The 15,309-nt window shown below is 40.8% G+C and overlaps 1 protein-coding gene across 2 annotated transcripts in view; it reads right to left on the reverse strand.

Annotated features, from left to right (window-relative positions):
* cdon (cell adhesion associated, oncogene regulated) overlaps positions 1-14,926 on the reverse strand; it is a 39,762-nt gene extending 24,836 nt beyond the window's left edge. For both annotated transcript variants that reach the window (XM_056236779.1, XM_056236778.1), the window contains exon 1: positions 14,617-14,926. The gene's annotated coding sequence lies outside the window, so the exon portion shown is untranslated. The remainder of the gene's footprint in view (positions 1-14,616) is intronic.
* Between the last annotated feature and the right edge of the window lie 383 nt (positions 14,927-15,309).

Consider the following 15,309-nt stretch of genomic DNA (forward strand, 5'->3'; position numbering starts at 1 on the left):
GATTTTTTTTATATTATCGTTCACCAGATGAAAAACGCAAGTCTGATCACTTAGAAAGGTCATAGCACACCTCTCTTAAAAAAGAAACACAAATTAATGTAATATTCATGACTGTAGCACAAATGGTGAGGGATAAAGTGTCCAGAATTTTAATACTCAGGGTCAGGGGTTTGTTCAGATCACTAAAATTGTAGTGCCTGAACAAGCACCAATAATTAAAGCAACCCACATATAGGCCTACTCTTTATACAGATATCGAGTAGCACCGTTTTCATCTTTCATCTGTAGCTGGCTGAGGGATTCAGCTTGTAGGAATAACAACACCAAACATTTTACAGTTAATCCTAAACAATACTTTTAATTATCTTTATGACACATCCCCTTATACAAGCCATTCCTCTCACACAGACTTTCCCCAATGAGAAATGTATTTCTGCAGATCTATGACCCATTCCCACAAACTGCTTCTCTGGTGAAACAGAAATTCCTGAACCTCTATGCCCCCTCACCCATCCTCAACCTACAATCCGTCTTCTCCCTTCCTCTCTTTTGCCCCCTTAATTTCTGCTCATCTCTGATTCGAAGGGTCTGCTTGTGGTCTACTCTTAATATCACTATCCTGTCACAGTGCACTGCTTTCTCACAGACTCACTGTAGCCTGAAGAGTCTACACATGGCGTTCACACACTCACACACAATATCAAACGCCCTAAAAGGAAGACAAGGGGAGCACCCAAAGGGTGAGACAAGGAAAGAAGTGAAAGGAGTGTAATTAGGAGCATTCTTCTTTGCTTTTGAACCCATCCCTCCCCTAGCGCCGGTCCTCTGTATCTGGGCTGCGTTAATCCGGAGGGCCTTTGATCACAGGCTCCTGGTCTGTGAGTGTAGTTTGGGCCAGGGGCTGGCGGACAATGGCCACCCAGCTGTGATATTCACACTGTGGGTGCCATGGGGCTCTGTGCCCAGCCCAACATCACCCCAAAGGACAGGCCACTCGACTGGGTCAAATTAAAGGAGTGATGTCTGGGTGAGACCACTAGAGCTGAACAGGTCTGTGACAGGACACACACGCTCAAATTTACTCACACTCATTAAAGCGTACTAATACCTTCTCCTGTGTTGCTTATTTCTCTTCACCATTTTTCTTTAGCAGTGCTTGCTATGACAAGCATCATTATTAGCTACTATTTCTTATAGTGTGCTAAAGACATGATAGCTCAAATTATGCACATTGCTGTGCATAGTGTCCTAGTGTGGATAAGTGTCCTATTTATTAAACAATAAAAAGAGCTAAATAAAATTTAAAAAATCCCATAAACTTACACTGAAGCATGAGTTACGTATATCTTGAGACCAAACTAGGGAGTGGACTCTTGTCAACCACCTGGCAACCACTCATAACACCCTACAATCCACATAACAATTCCTTAGCAATCATTCATAGCACCCCAAACACCTAATAGCATTGTGCTAAAAAACACAAGAACATTAGCGACCACACTGCAATGCCTTGTCAACTACCCACAACACCTTAACATTGTGACGCAGGCTTTGGATGAGTGTTGGATGTAAAAATCTAGTTAATCGTTGCATTATGAATGAATCTACCTTCCCAACATGCATTTTAGCTAGAATGTGACCTAAAAACACTCCTTCCAAGCATCAAACATATACAAACATATCATCTCCCCCCGCCCCCCACGGGACCACTCAGAGGAAGACGAAGTAGGAAACACAGGAAATAATAAACTCTCCCAGCCTCCTGCTCACGCCCCCTCTAAACCAGAGGTCAAGGGTCACCGGAGAGCAGAAAGTCAGTGGGTGTCTGCCAATCATAGCCCCACCCCTTGGGGTCACCCCAAAAAGCAGGGTGAGAAAAGGGGAGAGTGTCTGCACTTGACAAACATAAAATACACCACGACAGGCAAGAGGGGAGCAAGACAGACAGGCCATTAATAAATCTACACACTTCTGTAATCTACACAAAAATTGTATAGAAACTTTACAAAAGTTAGTCTAAATTAAGCAGATCTCAAGAGTAAATGTGCATGAAGTGGCTATAAACGTGTGTGTACATGGCTCTTCAGCCCAATGATTCTAAGTGTAGCGTGTCTTTGTCCATGAGTCCCAACAAGCCCTCTGCAGTGCCCCTATGCCATCAGTGGAAACAATCTTCTCACTCCCAGAATAATAATATATAATTACAACAATAACGACAGCCTTGAATGAAACACACAGACAAAGATGGGCAACATCGCCCCATGTGTACGAGTGTATGCTTAGAAGGTGATGGTATGTACCCTTGGAGGGGTGGGTATAACCCTGGATCGAGATATCTGAGTGCCGCTGTGCCTCTTGCTATCTCTGCAACAGATCTGGCATGAAGAGGAAACACAAGCATCATTCCTATGTTTTATCTTTGTGCCTTTCTTTTGACATCCGCCTGTATGTGCTAGGCTCAGGGCAGAGAGACACTTTGTAGGATATCTGCTGTCCTTTATCAGAGAGCGAGAGACAGGCAGCTACAACTAAATGCAGGCAAGAGAGACAGCAGGGAATTAGATCAGTCTAGAGCCTTCAATAACAGAGATATAAGTATAGCGAGAGAGAGACAGAGAGGGTAACGGAGTGCCGAGACATGTCTGATGGCAGAAGGGAAGGGAAGTCCCCTATACCTGCTGAAGATATCCATCATACAGGCCACATCAAAAGAGAGAAGATTAAGGGCAAAGGGAAAACATTGCAGAAGGAAGCAATGGGCTAACAGAGAATTACAAACATTAACCTGACAGTGCTATTTATGTAATATCACTTTACAGATGACTTGAGCAAGAATGCTTGCTAATGCAGTTCTTTAACCTATTTCTGAGAAAGCTTTACTCTTGGCCATCCATTCCTTGCTGGAAGAACCTGCCTAAAAGTATGGAACAGCTAATTACCATAAATTACCAGCTTTGACCAACTAGAAACCATCTCATTACACCAGCAGCCCTCTACTGAAACACTAACAGACAAGGAATCTTCTTGTTAGCTTCTTGATTAGCTCTATAAAACAATTTACTGAAGATTAAGGATTTGGGTAGTGTTACTGTTAGTAAATCATGCACAGCTGATGTCCTGAGTTTTTGTGCTGTAAAGAGACGAGCTAAGACTAGCATGAAATTCCATGTTGGTTGAGGCTGGTTGGCTATTGGTCAAGCTAGTGGGCAAGAGCATGCCGGTTTCTCTAGGTTGTGAAGCTGGTTGACCAAAAAAGTATCTTCTCAAGCTAGATATCAAGCCTAGTGGGGACAATAGCCCTCCAGCACCCCATCCCATCCCATCCCAAAACGCAACATATGCTGGTCAGTAGGGGTATTTGATTTACAGGGACAGATCTCTGGTCAGTTGGCTTCCCTAGAGTCTCCAAAAGTTGTGGAAGACCTCTCATACATGCCTCTCTGAATTCTGTTTTTGCATTTACGAACTTGAGTCAGGACTTTCTCAAGCCAGAAGAGAGGATTCACACACACTGAGTACTTTTCTGAGAGGCTTCCAGAGAGCTTGATCCAAAAGCAGTTTAACAAACCCACAGGCAGTTGATTATCGTAAATCTATCCTTATCAGTTGTCAGAGCAAAAACTGTTTTTCCTTTCTGTTTTCTCTCTGGAATGAGGGAGTAAGTCCAGGGTCATACCTGAGACGAGCCAAAGTACAGACTCATCTCCTTGGGATGTCTAAAAGCATCTGTCGTAAAATAAATTATATTTTCTACAGTTTTACCAAGACTATTCCAGACATTAATTCATGTGTAGTATAGCATACCTGAAAATAAAAGGTGGCTCTGATACCCTCATTTCTGTATGTGACACAAAGCCTCTGGAATAACATTCTGCTAGAATGCTGGGTACTCTTGCAGCAAGATGGATGCAGTGTAAGCAAAAAATGACACAGGATGAGAGCAAGGAATATAAACATTCTGACAAAATCCTAAGTGTGTGCATGTAAAGAGGGCGGGAAGTGGCACCTGCAGTCCTATAAAAAAAGGTGTTAACGGGAATAAATGAGTCTTTCTCTGCAGGCAGTGCTCGATGAGTCCTCTGCCCAGATTCCTGTCATATTGAATAAACATGGACAAAAGACCCCACAAGGCTCTAAAGAACAGGTCACGACTGGTACAAAACTGGAGGCCTGAACATCACAGCAAGGAAACAAAGAAAGCTAGCAGTGGAATATTAACTAAATGAACACAAATGCTTGTCTTAAGAAACAAAAAAAACAAGTGGTATGGCTATTGTCATTAGGGACTACAGGAAATAACCAAAAATAGAACACACAAAACAGCAAAAACATGTGGGGCACCATAATGAGAAAGAGACCGAAAGAACAAAGAACAGAAGACACCATGAAAGCAGGAGAAGAACACAAGAGTGAGTGAATATCTTTTCTGATAGTCTGATCTGACCCTATGTGGTGAGGTTGATACTCTGCCATATCCTAAACCTGTCCACACTTGCCCCCCACAAACACTGACAGAGGAGTCGCTCTCCAAACATTCCACACAGAGAGAGAGAGAGGGGTGAAGGAGAGCAAATTAAGCAGCACAGAGGTTACAAAAATAAAATAAGAAAAATATGAAACAAAAAGAGAGGTGAGAATGAATGAAGTAAGCCCCTCAACAGTGAGAGAAAGACAAAAAAGTGAGACAGGAAGAACAGGGAGACTGTGAGGAAGGGAAGGCCAGTGGGGAAAAGAGGGGATTTATCAGGAGGTGAATACTTGCCAAACCTCAGCTCATTCCCCCAGATACTGCCTGACAGACAAACTCATACTATGTGAACCTTGCTTGTAATCCTCCCAGTCAAGTGACAGTACAATGTCTTGACTTGGTGCAATCAGAGAGACCTGGCGAGCAAGATAGGTCAGGAGATGGAGAAGGACTGAGAGACTGAAAGTGGGGGTGGGAAACAAGGCACAGTATGGATGGCCCGAGTGGGGCTAAAAACAGGCTACTATTGGTCCAAGTGGCAGGAATGAGGGCAGCTCCAGGCCATGCAGATGGGACTAATGAATGGAAATACTGGGCCTCTGAACTGAGCAGTGATTAAAGGGAGCAGACATTATTAAAAAAAAGAGAGAGAGGAAGAGGAACTGGAGAGAGAATCAGAGACATCTGTAAGGTAAGCATTAAAATTGGAGCAATTGCTCTTTCTTTTACAGTGAACAGAGATGGGAATCAGACTAGTTAGGCAGTGCCTATCAGTAAAAGGCTGCAGTGCCAAAGAAAAAGCAAACAGAGGTTAACTGTTAACTGCTGTTTTTAGCGTTGTAAAAGAGTGGGTCAGCATGTATGTGTGTAGAGCCATTACGTCAGGAGTCTGATGCTACTTCGCAGGCCCCAGCCATAAAACGCAGATTTTCTCTGTTGACAGGAAATCACATCAGAGTCTACAAAGTGCGTGCGACCTTGGGGTGAGATACTCGTAGGGTGACAGGGCACAGCCTGGGAGACCGCGGTGTGGTTAACAGAGAAAGGAAAGATGGGAGGATAGAAGAGAGGAATGAGAACAGAGGCCCCAGGGATCAGACAGTCACCTCTAACAAAGCACTGTTTACCAAGAACACACATCTCTTTCCCTCCTCTCTCCTCCCGGGGGGTTTTCAGAAGCAACAACCCTGTCTACCTCCGCCTTCTTCCCATGAGTGCCAGGCCTCAGACCAGGGAGACAGTGCTAATTCCTGCCTCGGGCTGCTTGGCCTTGGTCACAAACACTCTGCACAGAGATCACCCGGTGAGACAGAGTGGGAGGGAGACCCTTAGCCTCAGTACAGTACAGAAGAACCCTCTTAATTGGAGTTTGTTCTGTGGCGTCTTGTTTGCCTGGGAATAGAAGGAGGAGGTAGTGTGGAAAGGGAGGTGGTGAGAGAGGAGGGGTGCAGAGGTAAGGGGGGCTGTTTCCCAAGGTTTTCAACAACAGGGATTAGGCAGAGGACTGAAACTCAATAGGGTCGTCTCGGACACTGGAAATGGATCTCAGGGTATCCCACCACACAAGGCCACAGCCAAAACTGTGGCAAAGCAACACGCATAGCTAACAACACCCACAGAATTGTGGGAGCTAAAGAATATCCTTCCAGCTGAGTTCACAGCTACTCAGAACCCTCGAGGGGACGTTTGCACACAGGAAGGGTAATTCTAATAGAGAGGTGGAATGTTAGAGACAGGAGAGACAGCGGTTCTGTCTGCCCAGCGGGTATGCTGAGAGACAAAGTTGATGTGCCAAGAGTGTCTGATTCATCAGGCAAGCAGTGGAGGATGAGAGCAAGTGTGTATGTGTGGAGGTTAGAGTCAGCAGAGCATTAGATGACTTCTCCAGTAGATGCCAAGCCCTCAAATTCCAAAAGCTTTGAATTGAGAAAAGAGTAACATGTCAGACCTGTGGCCTAGTTATCTGCACATGTTCTAGACATGATGAGCTATGGTTGCGCATGTGGGAAATGCAGGTTTGAATTTGGAATGTACTGCATTCTCTGTACATACTCTTTTGCAAATTTAAATGTCTTGCAAATTTAAAGACAGACTTTAATTTTCAAAAGGGAAAAAGGCTGCAGAAAAGTTGGAGGCAGCTAGTGGTTTTCCATCTAATGTCTGCATATCTTTGATCTCCTAGCTCTCTCTCTCTCTCTGCTTCTGCTTAGATTCAGTCCTCCCTCGCCCTCCTGGATTCCATCACCTCTCCATCCATAACAGGTCCTGCTCAGTATCCCAACGATAGGTCTTTGGCCTTGTACCAAAAGGACTCACAGGGAAGGGACATATATTAGAAGCTGCAATTCAGAGCATGCACAAAACAAAAACAAGATGACAGCAGGACTTGAAATCATCACTGGAAAATAATGAAGATCAGGAACATCACCCTAACATTCATGCTGGCCCAAGACCCAAGACTGTAAGAGATAAATTCATAAGTAGACATGTACTGTAAACTCACTAGGAAAGCACCAACATGAACATTTTGGCCGATAACAACCACCGATAATTCTTTATTTTTGAAAGCTGATAACCGATATATTGGCCAATAAATCTAAATCCCAATTTTTATATAATCTTTTGAGAGCCCGATTAGAAAAGCAAAAGTCTGCAAAACCATCATGGTGAACAGAGCGCATCTGAAGTGTATCAGCTGAAGGGAACAATACATTATCTATTAGCTTTAATATATAGGTAATTGTACCAAGATTCATCACGAATATTTGATTAGGCTAAGAGGCAGTTCAAAGAGTATAGAACTGTGCCTTTTCGACCATTGATTTTTCCAAATTGAAAAATGATCCTCCTGGACCAAAAACAAATAAGATCTAAGAGGCTGTGAAGACTGAATTATTCTTTCTGAGTGTGTTGAAACCCCCCCAAAATCATAAGGCCAACTCTCTGCCTTGTATGTACAAGCTTGAGAGCTCTGAAATAAATATCTACTCCAAACACCGCTTCTGACTGAATCTATTTAGGTTGTCTAAATGTTTATCTGGCTTGTCTTGTAGTCCTCTGCAAGCCAAGGGGTCATGTTTTCTAGCGCTTCCAAAATAACAAAACAAATTGTGTGGTGCGAGTTCAACAAACGTGCTTGTCTGGATTGCTATCACTGGCTTCATGTCAGATTGTTAAACTCTCAGTCATGTTGGGCTTCAGCCGTTCTCTTAACCTGGAGGTGTGAGCAGATTCTGGACAGTGGAATCAGTTGGTGCCAATACCCACATAACCATCATAAAATGTCAAAATAATAATAATACAGCTTGCATTCGGTACATTTGCAATACACCTTCTGACTACTGGGAGGACAGCGATGGCACATTGGTTTCAGCAGATGGGGAAAGCTTATAAAAAGCCTCATTCAGAGTACAAATGGATGAGGTTTTACGAACACAGACCAGGAAGCTTGTCTGTCTCAGAATCATAAATATTATGCATCTCCCATCCTGTATCTTAATCTAATCTGGGCTGTCCTAAATAGATGGGTCAGAGGCGTAACAATGCAGGGCCTTCTTTGGGCTAACCCCTGTAATTAATTCCTGTTTCCTGAAGCAGTTGTAAAAAAGACTATAAATGACCGTTTAACTCTGTTCCCCAGAGGGGCTGCCTCTTCCCGCATTGCGAAGCTCAAAATGGCACTTGCAACCACAGGCAACTACAGTAGTAGTAGTACCCACAGTGCCTTAGGCTCTGATCTGCCAGTTATGCAGACCTTCCAAACAAACAGTCTGTTTGTCAGGAGCAAGGGGGGAGCCAGCCACGGCCGCTTTTGCCTTAATATAGTCCTGCTGATCTGTTGCCTTGCTTGAGCTGTAGAGAAAACCCATGTCAGATGTCGCTTATGTGCTGTAGTGTTTGAAATAGAAAGCTGTGGTGTAGCTGGGCTGGTACTAAACAAGTTGAACTAAAATCAAGAAAGGGTTCTGACTGCTCGAGGGGCTGGACTGAGAACAGGAGCTGGTGAAGAAGGGTCGGTTCAGGAAGTCTCAGAGAAAATAATCTTAAAAACAGGAAGGTGCTGAGGATGCAGAAAACCCCTCCTACATTCTGCACAAGGTCAGGGCTCTCCTGTGAACAGTTTAGAAATTCATCTCAAACATTGCCACGTGTGAGTATTCTCTAATTGTCCCAAATATTGGGAAAGACGATTGGTGCATAGATAAATAATGAGAAGTGCATTCTTCTCAATAATTATCCAAAATAAATAAAACAAATTTAATAAATATCAAACATGCTTATTTTGAATTTATAACTTTTTTCTATTTAGAAATACCTGTCAAACTAATCTGAAAAGACACAAGAGGTTTCTTAAACAAAACAGAACTGTGTCCTTCTGTAAAGGTATACCAACAACGCTTGGAAATTTCACTAAAGAAAGTTGTTAAAGCAATGCAAGATGTCACAGAAACTGAACAATCTGATAAAATAAGATTAGATTACAGTGAAAATATAGTCATTCTTTAATGAAAAACATGTTTAGTCGTAGACCTACCACACACACAATGAAACATAATTTGTTTAAATGACAACACCTATCACAGGAGTAAACTTCCTGTATAGTTGTGTTGTTAACTTACATACAGGAGTCAAAGTACACCTTTGATGCTCTGAAAGTTAAACTATTTTAATAGACTGTGCCCGCCATTGACTTTTTCTTTGCTCTCGATTAAAGTTGTAATTATGTTAGTTTTGTATTTGCAGTGACGCAAAGGTATAATGACAAAGCTGAAGAGAAATCTAACTCATAGGTGAGCAGAAGGTACAGCTTTTCTGTTTAGTATGCCAATTAATTATGCGTAAAATCTAAGGAGTAGATTTTAAGGACGGGTCTACATTTTCTGTTTAACTCCAAGGACATTAAAACTATGATGGGCAATGAATCATGAGAAACAAATTCTTATTGTTGCCTCAGACCAGTGGGAGACGACCTTGGTGTCTCCGTCTAGTGAATTCCATTGTGTTAGGATCATCTTTTTAGAGCAAAATTTGCTCTAATCTGTTACAATCTGTTGAGCGAGAGGCAAAACCTGTGAGATATACCATTCACCCGATGTACATAGCTGCTGGACGGTATCCATCACCGCTACCAGGGCCTTAAATCACATCAGCAAAGCTTTAGCAGCCAGCCGTAATCCTTCTCCAGTTCCTATGGCTCTTTAAAAAGGATGGCGGCTGTCAGCTAACCCGAACTAATGAGACCTGGACTTCAGGGATTAAAGGCAATTATTCCGGGTGGTGGACCAACTCAGTATCACTACAGTTATGGTAGGTGAAATGTACCATCATGAAATCTTCCAACTCTATGAAATATCCTTTATCCTATTTGAAGTCAGACGTCACGGTCGCAATTAAAAATAACCTCAAATTTGTTTGGTGGTTCCTCTAATCAGAATGAGGCTGATTAAGTATGCAGTGTGACGGTATGCTTGCCACACCGCATGACCACATCTGTCCTGTCTGCGTGGAATGAGGGCAGGGCAATATATTGAAAATCCATCATATACATTACTCACATTGACCTTCATAAAATTAAGCAAGTGTATTTTGGTTACAAATGTTAACAAATTAGATCACTTATATAAAACAAAAAATAATTTCATTTCACCATCCAATAGCTAATCTCGGAATGACGCTGAGAGCAAAGTTCATGGCCCAAAGCTAAATAAACCTTCAAGCCAAATCCACTTTTATGAAAACTAACCAGCCTCTTCCTCCCCGGTCTGATCTTTCACAACAACCACAGTCCTTACTACTGAGACAAGCTTTGTGCTTGCCCATGTATTGATCTAAAGCAGAGTTTTCAACCCATAAACTGCGACAAAATACGACAGACCACCAGAATGACTGGAAAGGCCATCACTAGGTCCTAATCATTACACATGCTTACATTCAAATTGGCCACTTAGCATACCTTTTCAACAGCCCCATGTGTTTATCATTACCCAGAACTCTCTAAACGGCCAAACATTATTCTAGCGCTCTAAATAGAACTGCAGCGTTTAGCTCCAGTCTGCGCTGGATAACCGATGCCCTTCTAATGATTTATAAATGCTCGTAATTAGTGAAGGAACACTGATGGGTCATGACTTTACAATCACAAAATGTCATCAAGCCATTTAAAGTCCCCCTGCAGTCAAAAATGTTATCCCTTAAAACTCATCTTTGATCACCAAAATGACATATTTAAACGTTTTTTCTTTGAAAAAAAAAATGATTCATGCCTTAAAATAGCTTGAATGTAACTCTACACCCTTGCCTCATTTAGTATACGTGGTTCTATGAATATGCAAATTAGCCCCGCCTCCACTCACTCACACCAGCTCAGAGATCCACTCGTTGATGATCACACGCTGACCTGATTGGTTACAAGGTAGTTTGTGACGTCAGAAACACCAGCGATTTCAAACTGCGTTTTTGAGACTGTATTTGGTTCACTGCAGACTTATGAATTTGCACATAGTTTGTCTTAAAGACAATTAAAAACACCACATAGACATAAACAACATTAAAAGCTTGATTTTCACCACAGGGGGACTTTAATTAGGAAGCTAAGAGGACTTTGACTACAAACATGAAAAGGAACAAAATGGGAAAGCAAAAGCAACTGAAGACGAGTACTTCCAATTATCTAGCAAGATAAATGCTAAGTTGTGCAAAAAGAGTGACCTTCGAAACTAGTAATCCTCCGACTAAATAATGAGTGGATGAGTTACAGGAAATGCTTTTTCGTTCCCCCCTCCAGGGCAAAACTCAGATTGAGAGTCTCTGAGCATGGGTTCTCTGAAGGTGCCCGCCTGGCCCAAAGAGTCAATGAAAAATATTCAGGAATATAATCTGCTTTCTGGAACATCAACTCTTCCAGATTCTAAGTGCAGCCCCCATGTAAGAAATGTCAGTTTGAAACAGTGAAGAAATACGGGCATCATTCTAGTGCCAGGCAGAAACAGGAGATCTCATCTGAGATGTGGGAGCTTAATAAACACTATCAGTAAATGATCAAATGTGAAAGAGGAATAGCACCGGAAAACTTCCTTTTCATCCTTCTCTTTTTAGGTTCTTCAAAGGTAATACATGTAGATACATAAGCATTATCTTTTATAACTATATAAATAATACAATATTTTATCAGAACTGTATTTTTCTGGCAACAAAACAATAAGGGTTTCTCAAACAGAGTGACAGCCTAAACTAAACAGATAAAGAAAAGAAAAAAAATTAAAAGAAAAAAAAAGGTATGAATGTACCTTTGAATCAATCAATTTCTAATTCTTTATGATGTTTAATTATTTCAGCTCACTCGACTCTAAAGCTATGTGTGCAATTCAAACACATAAAAACAGTGATGTATAGCATTATGAAAATAAAAGGCTACTCGTTAAAAAAGAAAGTACTGTAAAAGTTACTGTTTTGAAGACAGCTGAGCCATTATCAAGCTACTGAAAAAGTAATTACCGTACGTTTCTACTCGCTTTGATAACAGAAGAAGCAAAAACTAGGCTAGTTCCCAATATGAAGGGAAAGTGACATCCTGAACTGTACAGTTAGGCTATAAGAATTGAGATCAAACCAATGACCGAAACAACTAAACTAAACTTTCTACCACAGAAATACATATAAAACACAACAACTCAAGCTGTATATATTTGTGGTTATGAACTCTAAACATTGTTTTATCTCTAACTAGAGCGACAGGAAACAATTTAGACAGTTCCAACTGTGCAAAGTGAGATTTTATTGTGTAGTGATTATGTTTATGATGAGATGATAAGCATATGTTTAACCCATCAGCATAGTTGTCTTTCTCGACATAGTTTACTCTGAGAAAATCGTCGAGAAAAAAAAAAAGAGAGCCAACAGGTGAAAGAGACCAAGCTCAACATTCCTGCCTGGACAAAAATAAAGACATGATAAAAGTTCACTCCGCTGTCCGTCTCTCATCCCTTGATTCTCTACGCCTTTCACACGTCCCATAAAATACCGCAACATAACTGCACAGCACTTTTTAGCTAAATACATGGATTGGTAAAAGGCTGTGAATGTAGCGGGGAAAAAAATGAATGAAAAAAAAAATCACATTCTTACGATCATTCATTACACTTGCCTTTTCCTGGAAAGCACTTTTGAAATCTTTTATTGTGTTGGTATCTTGAGACGATCTCTCAGTCTCTTTCTCTCCCGAGCCGAAAGCATGAGGGCTTTGTTACCCAGCAGTCATGTTGTCCTAACCTCTCTTGATCACACAAAAGCCACTCACATGCCACATGTAGGCATCCATTTACGCCTCTTTAGAAGCAGAAGATCAAAAGAGTCATTACGCCCACAGGAGGAACAATACAGAGATACAAACCTCTATCTGCTCCCGGAATCATAAACATAAGTATGCAAATAAACAATCTTTTTTTTCTTTTTTAAATAATCTACAAAAGCCTATGACTATACCAAAGATATGACAACCCATCAAATATAAGACGATCTATTACACTGTGACATTTATGAGACATTCAATATGAATTTGGGTTAGTTTAAACTCTAAAAGAGGTTTTTATAAATATCGACATATTTCCTTAAATCACTTTAAACCAACTTATCGGCACGCCTTAAAATATGAGTAAATTCCATCAGTTTGTCTCTTTAAAAAAACTTAAATGTTTTCATCTTACGCATATTTCAATCAATGCGTTATAGTTTAAAAAACATTTTATCTGCAAGGACTGAAATTCAACTAGTAGGTCATTATGACACTTGTGTTATTTAAATGCATCTCTAAAATAACCAATTCTGTACATTCTCTGTTCCATTTTTCTATTTTATTGTATTTCGTTCTATTGCTATTTATTTTCCAGAAACAAAAAACAAAACAAAAAAAAACATGGGTTCTGTCTCACAGGTATCTCGTTTCAAAGAGCCGAGTGTTTGGGGTCTGACTGATACATATTGTGGGGTTTGTTTTCATCAAGAAATAGCTCAAATCAAACTGCAATAGAGGTGAAGAAATTACCTTCTTTCCATGTTAATAAAGACGTACAATTAGAAATACATTCATTACATAAGATGGATGACAACTTAGACACTTCAGAGGAATGCCAGCAAAAAGCAGTTATGTTAAGTGATTATCCACACTAGTTTAAGGTTTTACGCATTCAACAGCCAAACCTTCCCTAGAAGACACACACGTGCTTATGGCCACACTACAAATACAAACAAAACACTTGTCACAGAGGAAAACATTTCCAATAGTTTTATGTTTTCATATTTACATAGATAAATCTGAGTGCTCTCAAGGCCAACAAGAACATCATGTTGTGTTCATACGGTTATAGTTATGATTAAAGTCACTGTCAGGAAAAAAAAACGTAAGTCAACTCAGGAAAACTGAAGTGGTTTCATTCATGGGATAGAATGTTTTTTACACTTGCCACTTTTATACAGGAACAGTTTGAACAGTCTAGAAACTTTCAACACACTTTACACTCGGTAGAAAGGTGTTCATACTCCAACATAAAATCTTATAAACGTACACTCTGTAAACTTGTATTAACACTAAAAACTTAAAATTCTTGAAACTTTGTTTATAAACTTAAAAAAAAAAATTGTTGTTTAATGCAGCCTTTTTACATGTCTGTTTCTACATCCATTACAATTTACACAGTACATTCAAATACTTTGTTTCTCTACACTTCTGTACATCCTGCAACACTCAAATAGTTTGTATTAACTCTTGAAACTTGATTTCTACACGTTAAACTTTGTTTGTACACTCTTTACAGTATGGAAAGAGGGTGTTTATGTATGCCAAAACAAAACTTTTTTTTACTTGGAACTTTATGCCAATACATTACACTTTGACATTTACACAGTTTACAGTGACGTCGAGTTTGGTGTAAAACTTTGTTTTCACATCTACACGTTCTGAGGGGAAAAGGATCTTCATGCATTCCAGAACAAATATCATTTATAACACTTTCTTTCTCCTCATCTATGTGTTTGCAGTGCGTCTCGTGCAGGATAAATTAGTGAATACACATGAACTCTTCGCACTGTTACACACTTCAGCGGAAGAAGCTCTTCACTGTGGCGGTGTGTGAAGCCTCTCCAAATTTTCTTACCTTTTACAGGAGGGCAAAAGCTGCGGGCAGCCGGACACACTAGCAATGAAACACATTATCTTGATAGCAGATCCGTACGGGGCCCTCCATTAGACGCGGGCGCAAAGTGCAAAACAACGGGAAAAGGAGTAACGATATGCCGTTGCGTTGCTTTCTGTCCAGAACGCACAGACGCGTGACCGCAGCCGAGTCAAAGTACGTACTCAAACCTTCAGGTCCCGGTGAAGTTCGTAGTAAGTGAACCCTACTCGTCTAACTGTTTCACTTTGTCTTCTCTTTCCCCTGCACACATTTACTCTCTCTCTCTCTCTCTCTCTCTCTACTACTACTGTCTTTTTCTACACACACGGAGAGTGAGAGAGGGGATCATATTGCTCTGCAGAGCTCTCGTCGTCAGAGCAGGAATGTTCCAGCCCTACAGCAGCAGGGCAGAGCTTCAGTATGCAGGGGGTTGCCCTACTCTACTGCCTCTGTGTGTGTGTGTGTGTGTGTGTGTGTGTGTGTGTGCGCGCGCGCTTTAATGAATATTACGCACCATGCCCAACATTAACCCAATCATCCTCAGCTTGCATTTGTCAGACTGGAATTATTTTCACTTCAATATGTATTTAAATGTAACTTAGTGATATTTATATGCTTGGTTTTAACTAAAATAATAAAACAATACTAGGATATTTAATTTAAAAAATGTAA

The sequence above is a fragment of the Rhinichthys klamathensis genome, unplaced genomic scaffold (assembly GCF_029890125.1).
Source record: "Rhinichthys klamathensis goyatoka isolate OS25496 unplaced genomic scaffold, OSU_Roscu_1.1 h1tg000464l_1, whole genome shotgun sequence".
Taxonomy (NCBI): Eukaryota; Metazoa; Chordata; class Actinopteri; order Cypriniformes; family Leuciscidae; genus Rhinichthys; species Rhinichthys klamathensis.